Source organism: Mustelus asterias, unplaced genomic scaffold, assembly GCF_964213995.1.
Source record: "Mustelus asterias unplaced genomic scaffold, sMusAst1.hap1.1 HAP1_SCAFFOLD_277, whole genome shotgun sequence".
In the NCBI taxonomy this organism is placed as follows: Eukaryota; Metazoa; Chordata; class Chondrichthyes; order Carcharhiniformes; family Triakidae; genus Mustelus; species Mustelus asterias.
In genome coordinates, this window is record NW_027590242.1 from 59,194 (window position 1) to 72,345 (window position 13,152).

Sequence of the window (13,152 nt, forward strand, 5' to 3'; positions counted from 1 at the left end):
CCGACATCTGCAATGATGACCTCTGGTACAGTTTCATCCAAGGCTCCCAGGGTGGAGGGAATGCATCGTTTCTGTCAAGTACTGATTACACATTCACCGAACCAAAGATTCCCTGTTGGAAAGCGGGCGGAAGTATACTTTTAACCTCAGAGTGAGGAAATGAGCAATGATTCACGTTTATTGCTGAATATTAACTGAATACTGTATTTTATACTGTGTTACACTTCCCCTTCCCCTTCACAGTTCTGTATTCAAAGCCGACAGAACATTTTTCGCAGACTCTCCTTTCCAACTCTGAATGGTCAGAAAGCTTCCCTCAAACCTGCACAGTCCGGCTGATTGCTGTTGATTTGTTTGTGATTATTAAAGGCGAAGCCACGTTTCAGATGGGGAAACAAACCCAACAATTATTCTCTCTTCTCCGGCTCCACATTGGAGACAGGGACAAGCAGCAGGATTTTAACCCGCAGTCTCCAATCACCCGCTGACAGCAGAAAGGAGCGAATGCAGATGCACCTGTACGTTGGTTTAAACTCAGAGTGAGAATTTATTGTTGAAAATTAACTCAACAGAGTATTTTACACTGCATGTTACATTTCCCCATCCATCTGTGCACACACAAACACAATATTTTTCACTGACTCCCGTTTCCAGCTCTGACGGTTCAGAAAGCTTCTCCCAAACCTGCACATTCCGGATCTTCCTTGCGTTCGTTGAACAGAAGCACCGCTGATCAACATTTATTGCCCATCCCCAGTTGAGGGGCAACCACTTTGCTGTCGCTCTGGAGTCATGTGTCGGCCAGACCATCTCACAACAACAGATTTCCTTCCATTAGTGAATCATGATTTTTAGCAACAACAGATGTTGTTTGATGGCCATCAGTGGATTTTTATTCCAATCTTATTTATTGTATTCAAACTCCACTGGCTGCACTGGCCGTCCCTCGAATATTAGCTGGTCGAGGGATCACACCACTGGACGATCGTCTCACCTAAAACAACTGCTCCAGGTGAGGCTCGAACTCACAACCTCGGCATAGCCCGCTGCCTACACTGCTGTATGAGCACCGCGCGCTAACCGATTGCGGCATTAGAGCACTGTGTTTTGCTCATTTGTGTCAGATTATTAAAGGCTGCAGCAGCGTTACCTCCGTTAATAACAGTTATTCGAGGCCACATTTCAGACAGGGAAACAAATCCATCGCTGATTTTTTTCCCCCCGGCTCCACAGTGAGTGAGACAGGGAGAAGCAGCAGGATTATATCCCGCAGTCTCCAATCGCCAGCAGAAAGCGGCGATTGCAGCTTCAGTCAGCGGGTTCCTGCCCATCCCTGGGACACATGGTCCAATTCCGTTCAAACCTCACCATAAACCGAACACAAGCTCAGCAAAACGCAAATAGATCATGTCCGGCTCACTGCACCTTCGAGTAGCATTTACACAACACCTGAGTGATTCACAAACAAAATTCACTCCAACTTTCCAGAACTGTGAAGAAGGCCTATAGTGTGTTAGCTTTTATTAACAGGGGGTTGGAGTTTAAGAGCCGTGGGGTTATGCTGCAACTGTACAGGACCTTGGTGAGACCACATTTGGAATATTGTGTGCAGTTCTGGTCACCTCACTATAAGAAGGATGTGGAAGCGCTGGAAAGAGTGCAGAGGAGATTTACCAGGATGCTGCCTGGTTTGGAGGGTAGGTCATATGAGGAAAGGTTGAGGGAGCTAGGGCTGTTCTCTCTGGAGCGGAGGAGGCTGAGGGGAGACTTAATAGAGGTGTATAAAATGATGAAGGGGATAGATAGAGTGAACGTTCAAAGACTATTTCCTCGGGTGGATGAAGCTATTACAAGGGGGCATAACTATAGGGTTCGTGGTGGGAGATACAGGACGGATATCAGAGGTAGGTTCTTTACGCAGAGAGTGGTTGGGGTGTGGAATGGACTGCCTGCAGTGATAGTGGAGTCAGACACTTTAGGAACATTTAAGCGGTTATTGGATAGGCACATGGAGCACACCAGGATGATAGGGAGTGGGATAGCTTGATCTTGGTTTCAGATAAAGCTCGGCACAACATCGTGGGCCGAAGGGCCTGTTCTGTGCTGTACTGTTCTATGTTCTATGTTCTAACTTTTCATTGAAAAAGTCCTCCATTTGGTTGAAAAACTGAGTGTTGTGGATCTGGAAATAAGCACCATGGGATTTGTGTTACGCAGTGACTTGTTTCCCTTGGTTAGCCCTCAGGTTTGCAATTCCATTTGTGTGACATATTGAAGCGAATCTTGTATCAAAATTAGGAGAAAACAAGGGAAATATTAAATCTTGGAACAAATCGTGAGGGAAATGGATCAAAATATTTGGAAGGAGGTGTTATTGATGATTGAGTGGAAAACATTGGATCGCTGGGCGACTGGTTTTCAGTTCCATTCCCTCGTGTTGAATTCCTCCCTGTGATAAGAGACATGGATTCATTTTACCTGCACGTTCATAGGAGAAAGGGAATAACCAACACACTACAGCAGTGCTGCGGGATCAACGGAACTAAAGAGACTTGTAGAGAATTGTAAACAGTGCGGTCATGCTGCAGTTCTGGAACAGGCTTTGCAGAAATAGAATTGTGGTCATTGACACACTAGTTTAGAATACATTTAACAGCTGCTGCTGCAGTCTCTGTGGCGCAATTGGTCAGCGCGTCCGAAGGTTGGTGGTTCGAGACCACGCAGGGACGGAATGTTACTATTTTCTCACCATCAGCATTCATAGGCAAACAGTTGCGTGTTGGCAATGAGTTTGTGGGCGTCAGTAAAAATAGTTTTCAATTGTTACCGACTGTACTGTTATCTGATGTTACCAACATTATTCAATGACGATTGACTTCAAACATATTACATACAACATTCTATACATGCTTCCATTATTCCATTAAACTTAAAAATTACAATCGAAACATGGACTTGTGGCTGAGCATTTGTTCCAATTCCATATCCCTGCTTCCATTCATTCCTGGAAAGATCATAAATCTGTCTCACCCAGAGTGAAATATGTTCAATTATGGAGCATTCTCTAGAACCCTCTGGCTAGAGAATTTCGAAGATTCACGAGGCTTTGAGTGAAGCAAATTCTCCTCATCGCACTCCTAAATCATCAGCGCCTTATCCTGAGATTGTGCTCCCGTGTTTTAGATTCCTGGATCAGGAAAAAATAATGCCTCAGCTTTTCAATGGTACCTATTCTTTCTCGTTAAAGCTGTTGAGATTTTCCAGCATTTTCTGTTTTTGATTCAGATTCCAGCATCATCAGATTTTGCTTTTATTCTGTCTAAAATGCGGGGATCCAATCTGTGCACACTATTCCAAATGTGGCCTCAACAAAACCCTGAATTACTGTAGCAAGATACAAACACTTCAAAACTTAACTCCGTGCTCAAGGCTGGAAGGAGAGAGTGACAGTGGATAATTCGCACTGTGTACATTCCTGCAATCAGTAACTGTAATGTAATCAGTAACTGGATCAGGAAGATGAGATATCTGTGTCTCTTTGTACTGTCATCTCTAAACTCCATCTCCTCTTAATGCCGTGTGGCATACATTCGCTTTCCCTGCTTTCCAGTTAAAGCTCGGGTTCACCAACTGTCTGTGTCTTTATCAAGCAGCTAATTGACCCTGGGAGCTGGATAGCCAGAGGGAGCTGGATGTGAGGCAGCGACAGAAACAGGAAGAGACGCGACATGACAGTGATCTTTCTGTCGATAGATCTGCCTCAGTCCTTCCCTCTCTCAGTCTAACTATCCATTTCCCTCTTTTGTTTTTGTTCCTCCTATTCTCTCCCTGTCTGGGTGGAATCAAGTTTAATTGAATTGATTCCTGAAATGAGGCGGTTGTTGAGCTGGGGTTGATTGTAATGGCGGAGGAAACTCAATGGGACATGTGATCTAATCCAACTCCAATGATTCTGTTCACTGCCAATACTAGTTCCGACAGCAATGACTTCTGTTGGTGTCGTTGATAGGAAGTTTAAGGCACTAAGTTTAGGATAGCGATATTTGTGGAGGCGTGTGATCAAATTCTCCCAATGTCAGATTTTCACTTAAATTACTTTAAACGTTACGAACTTTGATCAAACATGTGATTATTAAAATTGAATGCAGTAGAATGTGTCATCATTCATTTTGATTCGAGAAACCAGCAGAGAGAATGTAAAGTGAGCAACTGACGGGCTTGTGGAACGAGTTTAGTTGCTCCACAAGTAAACCGGGTCTGCTTCAAGTCATGCATCGCAAAGTTTCTGTAGTGCAGTGGTTACCACGTTTGCCTCACATGCGCACAGGTCCCCGGGTCAACACCGAGCAAAAACATTTCGAAATGGGTTAATTTCAAATGATTCAGATTTATTCTTGCTTTTCACGAAACATTGATTGAACGGTTGAGGTTTTGTGGCATTTAAAATGGGAATCACTCAGTAAAGAGATTAAAAGGGAAGGTCTGTGATAGAGAGCATAACAGGATGGGTTAACTGACACAAGGAATGATGGACAAGGGCAACATTGGGTGGTTCCCAATATTTTTATACTTTGCTGCTTTTATGGGTGAACTCCAGCTCTCCATTCCTCCGGCAATTTCACCTCTCAAACTGAGACTTTCTCCATCCCGCTTTGTTAATCCCACAGTTACTTCTTTCTGAATGAAAACTGCTTGCAATCAGTCGAAGTCAAATAGTTTTGTGCTTCATTCAGCGAGAAGTTTTCTTATCATTTAGCCCGATATTTTTATCCAGAAATGAGTGAAATTTGTGCCAATGCAAACGGTTAATTCTGACCCATTATCAACCAGATTTTACCTAGTGTCACCATCTCCATCGTCAGCGCTTTCCATCCTATCTCTGTCCTTCACTATCTGTGTTTCTTTTTGACCTTTTGTCCATGTGACATTTCCAACTCGGAAGCAAAACTACAAACCTCACTCCACCGTTTCTGGCAGAGCGGCTTTGGACCAGGAAGTATTACAGTTTGTTTCTCAAAAACATTAAGTCTTAGTGCATCGAAGCCAGCCTGTGACCCCGAAAGCACCGAACACTAGCCACGAGACCAGCAGGATGTAATTTTCCTGATTCTCGCAGTCACGGATTACAGGAATGTGCATAGTGCCAATTAAACACAGTCACCCACTCCTTCCAGTCTGTTAAGATATGGAATTGTTCATATTTTCACACTAGCTTCCAGTATGACCAAAGCAGATCTGTAACAAGCTGATGTTGTTCAGAATTTTTACCACACTCAGGTTTATAACACTTCGATGCCAACATTCCTCGAACGTGGTGAGCTACAGTGAAATTTAATGCAGTTCAAGATAGCATATTGAAGATAGCTTACTCATTTTTTTCAGGAGGAACCAGCAAGGGTAAAGTAAATATGAATTGCTGTGAGTTTTTGATGGGATTGTGCATTGGGGCTGATATTTCACTCTGCTGTTCAAATTGGCACAGGTATTGAACGACCATTTTCAGCCTGTAGCCATGTGTTGCGGTCCGTGGTGTAATGGTGAGCACTCTGGACCCTGAATCCAGCAATCCGAGTTCAAAACTCGGCTTTAATTTGCAAATGCTGATGGTTGATTTGCTGAAGGGCATTTTGTTTAAATTTCTCACAAAGTACGAATCGAAAGGACAATTTGTCAGCAAGTTCCACTGCTATTACAATGCACATTGCTGAGCCTCTGGTGCCAGGTGCCTGCAACATCAGTGTTGTTCATCTTTTCGCTGCTCTTTAACTCCTCTGTTGAAAAAAAGAAACAGTTGGTGTCACACAATAACAATTCGACTGGAGTCTGGCAATTATTGAGCAAGTGTGTACGTGCGTGTGTGTGTGTGTGTGTCTGTGTGCCTGTGTGTCTTTGTCTATGTGTGTGTGTGAGAGAGAGAAAGAGGGCGTTGGTGTGTGTGTGTGTGTGTTTTGGGATAAAAGTCTTCCATCAGAGTGCTGTTGATTCAATGGGTGACGGTTCACACTCTGGCCTCTCGCCTCCTAACTTTTGTTTAAAGTTGGACAGGTAACAGAGTGAATTACACCTCTAGGTGGACACAAACCCCACTGTCGCTTCCCCGACTCTCAGCGCTTTGTATTCTTGAGCAATCGTTCTCTGGGGCTGATGAAATGACGCCAAGAGAGTCATTCTCTGCAAAAACTGCAACTTGCACATTGCTGTGTCTCTGGCGAAAGATGCCTGCATCAGCAATGTTTCTTTTCATCTTTCGCTGCTCTTTAAATCATCTGTTGAAAGAAATGAGCAGTTGGTATCACACAACAACAACAATTCGACTGGAGATTGGCAATTATTGAGCAAGTGTGTGATTGTGTGTGTGTGTTTTGGGAGAAAGGCCGAGTGTCATAGGTCAGAGTGCTATCATTTCCATGGCGTAACGCTTCGCAGTTTAGACTCTCGCCGTCCCACCTCTTGTTTAAATTGGGACAGATGAGTGAGTGAATGGTACAAGTAGGTGGATCCCCAACAAAATATATACTGAATTCGTAACATCTTTTGAAATGATTAATCCTCTTTATGTTTCATTTCATGTCAAACAGGGTGACAGATCCTTGTATCTTATTATTTAAAACCTCAGCCCTTTGACGATGCAAACAGGTCAAGTTCAGTCAAAGAAAACTACTCCACATTGAACGAGAAAAAAAGACACTAAAGGTACTGCAAACCCCACCTCAAAACAGAAAATATTGGAAACAGCAGGTCAAACAGCGTCTGTGGTGAGGGAAACAGAATGAATGGTTCGGGTCGCTGACGTTTTATCCAAACTGGAAGAAGTTAGAGGTTTAATAGTTTACGAGCAAATACAGAGTGAGGGAGAATAGAGGGCGAGAACCCTATTTATGATCTTGTGATAGGATGTAAGGCTGGAGTGATTGAATGACAATGAGGATGATTATTGTTCCCACTGACACAATCTTCCAGATCTTGCTTTAAATCTTGCGCAAAATGAGAAGAAATTTGCTCTCTGAATTAAGGACTAAACTCTTCGACTGCCCGGGAAGCAGGGATAGCTTTAATTCAGAAAGCAGTGACGGTGAGATTAGTGGGGCGGCACGGTGGGACGGTGGTTTGCACTGCTGCCTCACAGGGACCCGAGTTAGATTCCTGTTTGGGTTACTATCTGTGTGAAGTATGCACGTTCTTCCCGTGGCTGCATGGGTTTTCTCCCACAGTCGGAAAGATGTGCTGGTTAGGTGCACTGACCCGAGTGGGCGCTGGAGTGTGGCGGGTCGGTGAATTTCATCATAAATTGCAAAGTTAGCCTTACTTGTGACTAACAAAGCAAAGCGGGATAGAGAAAGACTCCGTTTGAACGGTGACACTGCCAAGACTTCACCAACGAAAGCAGCAAACATAGCGTGGGGCTCGAACCCACGACCCTGAGATTAAGAGTCTCATACTCCACCAACTGACCGCGAGGGACACATATCAGAACTGGCACTTAATATTCTAAAATGCGTGGAGACAAATATGGCTTTGCCATCTGGTGTCTCAGCTTGTTCTGATTACAATGTTTACAATTAATCAACCGACAGAATGCTTGACGTTACAATGCATTCCTCTCTATCATCAATAACTTCATTTACATCTTCCACTTCTTAGGTGAAGGGCCTCTCCTCAGTGTGAACTCGCTGGTGTGCCCGCAGGTTGGATGACTGAGTGAATCCCTCCCCACATTGAGAGCAGGTGAACGGCCTCTCCCCAGTGTGAACTCGCTGATGTGACTGCAGGCGGGATGACTGAGTGAATCCCTTCCCACACTCAGAGCAGATGAATGGCCTCTCCCCTGTGTGGCTGCGGCGATGAGCTTCCAGCAGAGAGGGGGCTCTGTATCTCTTCCCACAGTCCCCACATTTCCATGGTTTCTCCATGGTGCAGGTGTCCGTACCTCTCTCTTGGGTGGACAATCAGTTGAAGCCTCGTCCACACTCACAACACGGGTACAGTCTCTCCCCGCTGTGAATGGTGAGATATTTATTCAGGCTGTGTAACTGGTTAAAGCTCTTTAGTCAGTGCACTGGAACACTCTCACTCGAGTGTGACAGTGTGTTTCTGCTTTTCCAGTCACACTGATGTTTGAAATCTTTTCAAATCAACAGACTGGACAACAATTTCTCCCTCTAGATTCAATGGCTGATGATATTCAGCTCCCAAGGAATATGACTCAGTCAGATCCAGACGTGATGTTTGAGATTTCGGTCTGTGATTCCTCTTTCAATATCCTGTAAAACAAGTTTATAAAAGTCATCAGTGTCAGGACAGGATATAAATTCAGAACAGACAAGTCTAATTCCTATGGAACATTCTTTCCTCTCCCATTCCTCAAAAGCTGTAAATCTCCATCCCACACACTCTCCCTCCATTCTCACTCTGCTGTATCTAATATTCACCCTCCCAATTCTCCTGAAGGTGCTGATTGAGGCTGATTGACAGATCCATGCTCACTGCTTCCTGTCCTGGAGACAGACCATAACAACTAGGAGTTGCAGTCGGCCATTTGGCCCATCGAGCCTTTTAAACTATTCAATGAGATAATTCGTTCATCTACCTCAGCATCATTCTCCCCACACAAACAAAATCCTGTGAAATGAGTTTGCAAAAGTCATCACAGTCAGTATAGGATAGAAATTCAGAGCAGACAATTCTAGTTTCTCTGGAACATTCTTTCCTATTTCATTCCCAAAAAGTTGTAAATCTCCATCCATATCTATGGATTATATTTACAAATGAAAGTGGATGGGCACTTGAAGGAAATATACTTGCAGGAGAATGGGGATATCGAGTGGGAATGGGACTGGAATGTTATACAGAGAGTCAGCCTGGACTCGAGTTACCGAATGGATTCCTTCTGTGCTGTAATGACTTTATGACTGGAAGTGTATAACATCGCTGCAGCCTTATATTACAATGCAAGAAATAATAATAAATATATATTACAGAAACATAAATAATTTATCTAATCTGGGTACCATATAATAACACTAGACATATCTCTGTCCTATATTAAGTTACTGTACGCTTAAATGTCAGCCATCTCCTGGGGAAAGCTGGCCTTTAATGTGAACATGAGGAAAAAGACCATCCTTTTCGACAGACAAATAAATGTGTCAAGCTGAGGGAGCAAAGGATGTTTACCAGGCTGATTCAGGGAATCGCGGGACTGATGTAGGAGGAGAGATTGACTAGGTTCGGATTGTTTTCGTTGGAGTTCAGATGAATGAGGGGGGAATCTCAAAGAGACTTATAAAATTCTAACAGGTCGAGACGGATAGATGCAGTGAGGATGTTCCTGATGAAGTCCAGAACTGGGGGTCACAGTCTGAGGATTCAGGGCAGACCATTTAGGACGGAGGTGAGTAGACGTTTCTTCACCCAAAGAGTGATGAGCCTGTCGAGTTTATTACCACAGGAAGTAGTTGGTGCCAAAACATTGAATGTATTCAAGAGGTGGCTGGATAAAGCACTTGGGGCGAATGGGATCACAGGTTATGGGGAAAAAGCAGGATTAGGCGACTGAGTTGGATGATCAGCCATGATCGTAATGAATGGCGGAGCAGACTCGAAGGGCCAAATGGCCTCCTCCTGCTCCTACCTTCTATGTTTCTATATCAATGTCTTTAAGAGAGGGCCAACCTTTCCAGAGTCTGCAGCCTCCCTGGATTCACTTCCTTTCCCTTCAGTTGCTGCAAGTCCCCAATTTCCCCCAGAATGAGAAAAGAAACTCACAGATGTTGGCCTCTTTGAGGTCAAACTCACAGATGTGGCTTTCTTTTTGTTTATTACAAATACGTTAATACAAAACAATTACAAATACACAAAGAACAAATGTGAAAAAAAATACATTACCAATGGCTAACGCCATCCATTTATCAGTTACTACCTTCCATTTCGGAAGGGTTCATCGTCAATTACAGTTTTCCAGGGCATTGCCCTCAAAATACACCTCCATTTACAAATCATAATCTACAAATCTACAAACATTAACACAACACTACAACTGTACACAACAAAAAATAAACACTGAAGCATAAGGGCACCGTCCCCTGGGTTTGTCCACCTGCCGGGGGATGCAACCCTCCAGTGGTACTCATATCCGGGGGTTACACCTTACGGATGTTCAGCCGGAGGGGGGAAATGGGGGAAACCACCCCGCCTACTCAATCCGGAATCCCTTCCGGAATTTCAGCCGGGGCGGTGGGAGAGTCTCTCCAGGGTACTCAGTTCGGGCCTCACAGATGTGGCTTTCTTTTTGTTTATTACAAATACGTTAATACAAAACAATTACAAATACACAAAGAACAAATGTGAAAAAAAATACATTACCAATGGCTAACGCCATCCATTTATCAGTTACTACCTTCCATTTCGGAAGGGTTCATCGTCAATTACAGTTTTCCAGGGCATTGCCCTCAAAATACACCTCCATTTACAAATCATAATCTACAAATCTACAAACATTAACACAACACTACAACTGTACACAACAAAAAATAAACACTGAAGCATAAGGGCACCGTCCCCTGGGTTTGTCCACCTGCCGGGGGATGCAACCCTCCAGTGGTACTTATATCCGGGGGTTACACCTTACGGATGTTCAGCCGGAGGGGGGAAATGGGGGAAACCACCCCGCCTACTCAATCCGGAATCCCTTCCGGAATTTCAGCCGGGGCGGTGGGAGAGTCTCTCCAGGGTACTCAGTTCGGGCCTGCCTTCCCAATTTTTCTCCCGGAGAATAAAAATCCCTCTGGTGTTACTATGTCCGGGGCTTCACCACCCAGAACTTTCCCCAAGTGGATGTCACACCCCCCGGGGGTGACTTTTTCCAGGGGGGGATGCCCCCCAGGCCACAAATAACGCAAAAAAATAGACGGGGGCCGGAACAAACCACCAACTATCATAACAGGAAAACCACATATTACAATAACAAACAATCCATGAAAAATACATTACCGATGGCTAACACCATCCATTTATCAATTACTACCTTCCATTTCGGAAGGGTTCATCGTCAATTACAGTTTTCCAGGGCATTGCCCTCAAAATACACCTCCATTTACAAATCATAATCTACAAATCTACAAACATTAACAACACTACAACTGTACACAACAAAAAAATAAACACTGAAGCATAAGGGCACCGTCCCCTGGGTTTGTCCACCTGCCGGGGGATGCAACCCTCCAGTGGTACTCATATCCGGGGGTTACACCTTACGGATGTTCAGCCGGAGGGGGGAAATGGGGAAACCACCCCGCCTACTCAATCCGGACTGCCTTCCGGAATTTCAGCCGGGGCGGTGGGAGAGTCTCTCCAGGGTACTCAGTTCGGGCCTGCCTTCCCAATCTTTCTCCCGGAGAATAAAAATCCCTCTGGTGTTACTATGTCCGGGGCTTCACCACCCAGAGCATTTTCCCAAGTGGATGTCACACCCCCCGGGGGTGACTTTATCCAGGGGGGGATGCCCCCCAGGCCACAATAACGCAAGAAAATAGACGGGGGCCGGAACCACCAACTATCATAACATGAAAACCACATATTACAATAACAAACAATCCATGAACAACCACACAATTGTGAAACATTTCGGAGGCATCGCCTTCCAGAGCTTCGCCCATCAACATTCCACCGTCCGAAGTCGACAACGCTCAACTACAGTCCTCCAAAGTCCACCACTCCGGGCCAGAACTTCCAAAATCACACCCACTGGGGCTGCACCGTCTGGGGTCACACCTTCCGCGGCTGAACCTTCCGAAACCATAGTTCCCAAATGGCTCCTCCCTGGCTTGGGTCTTCCGAGACTGCATCCACCCGGGCCACGCCTTTCAAGGCACAGGAATCCCAGCGAGAGCAGCATTCAACAAGCCCCAGCCGAAACAAAAAGTTCTTGCACAAGTCACGAACCCAAGCACTTGAAACAGAAACTTCACGCCGACCAAGGCGTTCCTCCCAGCGGCCACATTTCCAAAAGCTCACCGCAAGGCGCGCATTAAGCCCGCCTTGAACTCCTTATCCTCTGCCCGCCCCCTGCCTGGAGCACACTATACTGGCCAACACGCAAAGCGAACGGCCAATATGGTGGACTGGCTGGACAATCCAATCTTTCCCACTCACAGATGTGAACGACAGGAGAAAGTCTGACTCTCTCTGAAACTCCATCTTCATTCACACAAGGCCCGCACTCTCCATGGCTGGAGGACCAGAATCCTTCCGGTCCTCCAACTCTTCCGATTGGCCAGAGCTAATAAGGGGCCGTGAATCAAAGGTGCGCATGTGCGGGTGTTGGGGGGAATGCGCATGTGCGGGTGTGGGGCGGGGCCCGGGACAAAGCCGGCGCAACTGACCATTGTCTGTCCGGCTCTTCCAGCCTTTCCCATTGGACAACAGCTCAGCGCGGCTGGAGGACAAAGTCCCGCCCACCCCCACGTGGGGCTCCGCCCCTCATTGTCTGTCAGCGGGGTTTGACCAATGGAAACCCAGGAGGACCGGAAGTTCTTTAATCCTCCAGCCAATCAGAGCTCCCACATTGTCTGAATGCGGAAGTTGCACAATGAGCTTGTTCAGCTGCTCATTCCGGCCCAGCAAAGCTGCTGCTGCTCTCTTTCTGAATGAAAATTGAGTTTCAGACAGACTCAAGGAAGTGAAAAGAATCAGCCAATGTCTACGACCATACTCGTCTGAAAACGCCTGATCTCGAGAGCTAAGCAGATTCAGGCCTGGTTAGTACTTGAATGGGAGACCTCCTGGGAATACCAGGTGTAGTAGACTTTAGGGTGGCATGGTGGCACAGTGGTTAGCACTGCTGCCTCACAACGTCAGGGACTCGGGTTCGATTCCTGGTTTGGGTCACTGGCTGTGTGGAGTTTGCATATTCTCCCCATGTCTGCGTGGGTTTCCTTCGGGTGCTTCGGTTTCCTCCCACAGTCCAAAAGGTGTGTGGGTCAGGTGGATTGGCCATGTTAAATTGACCCTTTGTACCAGGGGGACAAGTTAGGGTAAATGCACAGAGGTACGGGGATAGGGCCTGGGTGGGATTGTGGTTGGTGCAGACTTGATGGGCCGAATGGCCTCCTTCTACACTATAGGATTGTATGATTCTATGAAGTGAATCCAGAG

The 13,152-nt window shown here is 45.7% G+C and overlaps 1 pseudogene; it reads left to right on the forward strand.

The window, feature by feature from the left end:
* Positions 1 to 12,695: 12,695 nt before the first annotated feature.
* On the forward strand, positions 12,696 to 12,804 carry LOC144486042 (5S ribosomal RNA; annotated as a pseudogene).
* The last annotated feature ends 348 nt before the right edge of the window (positions 12,805 to 13,152 follow it).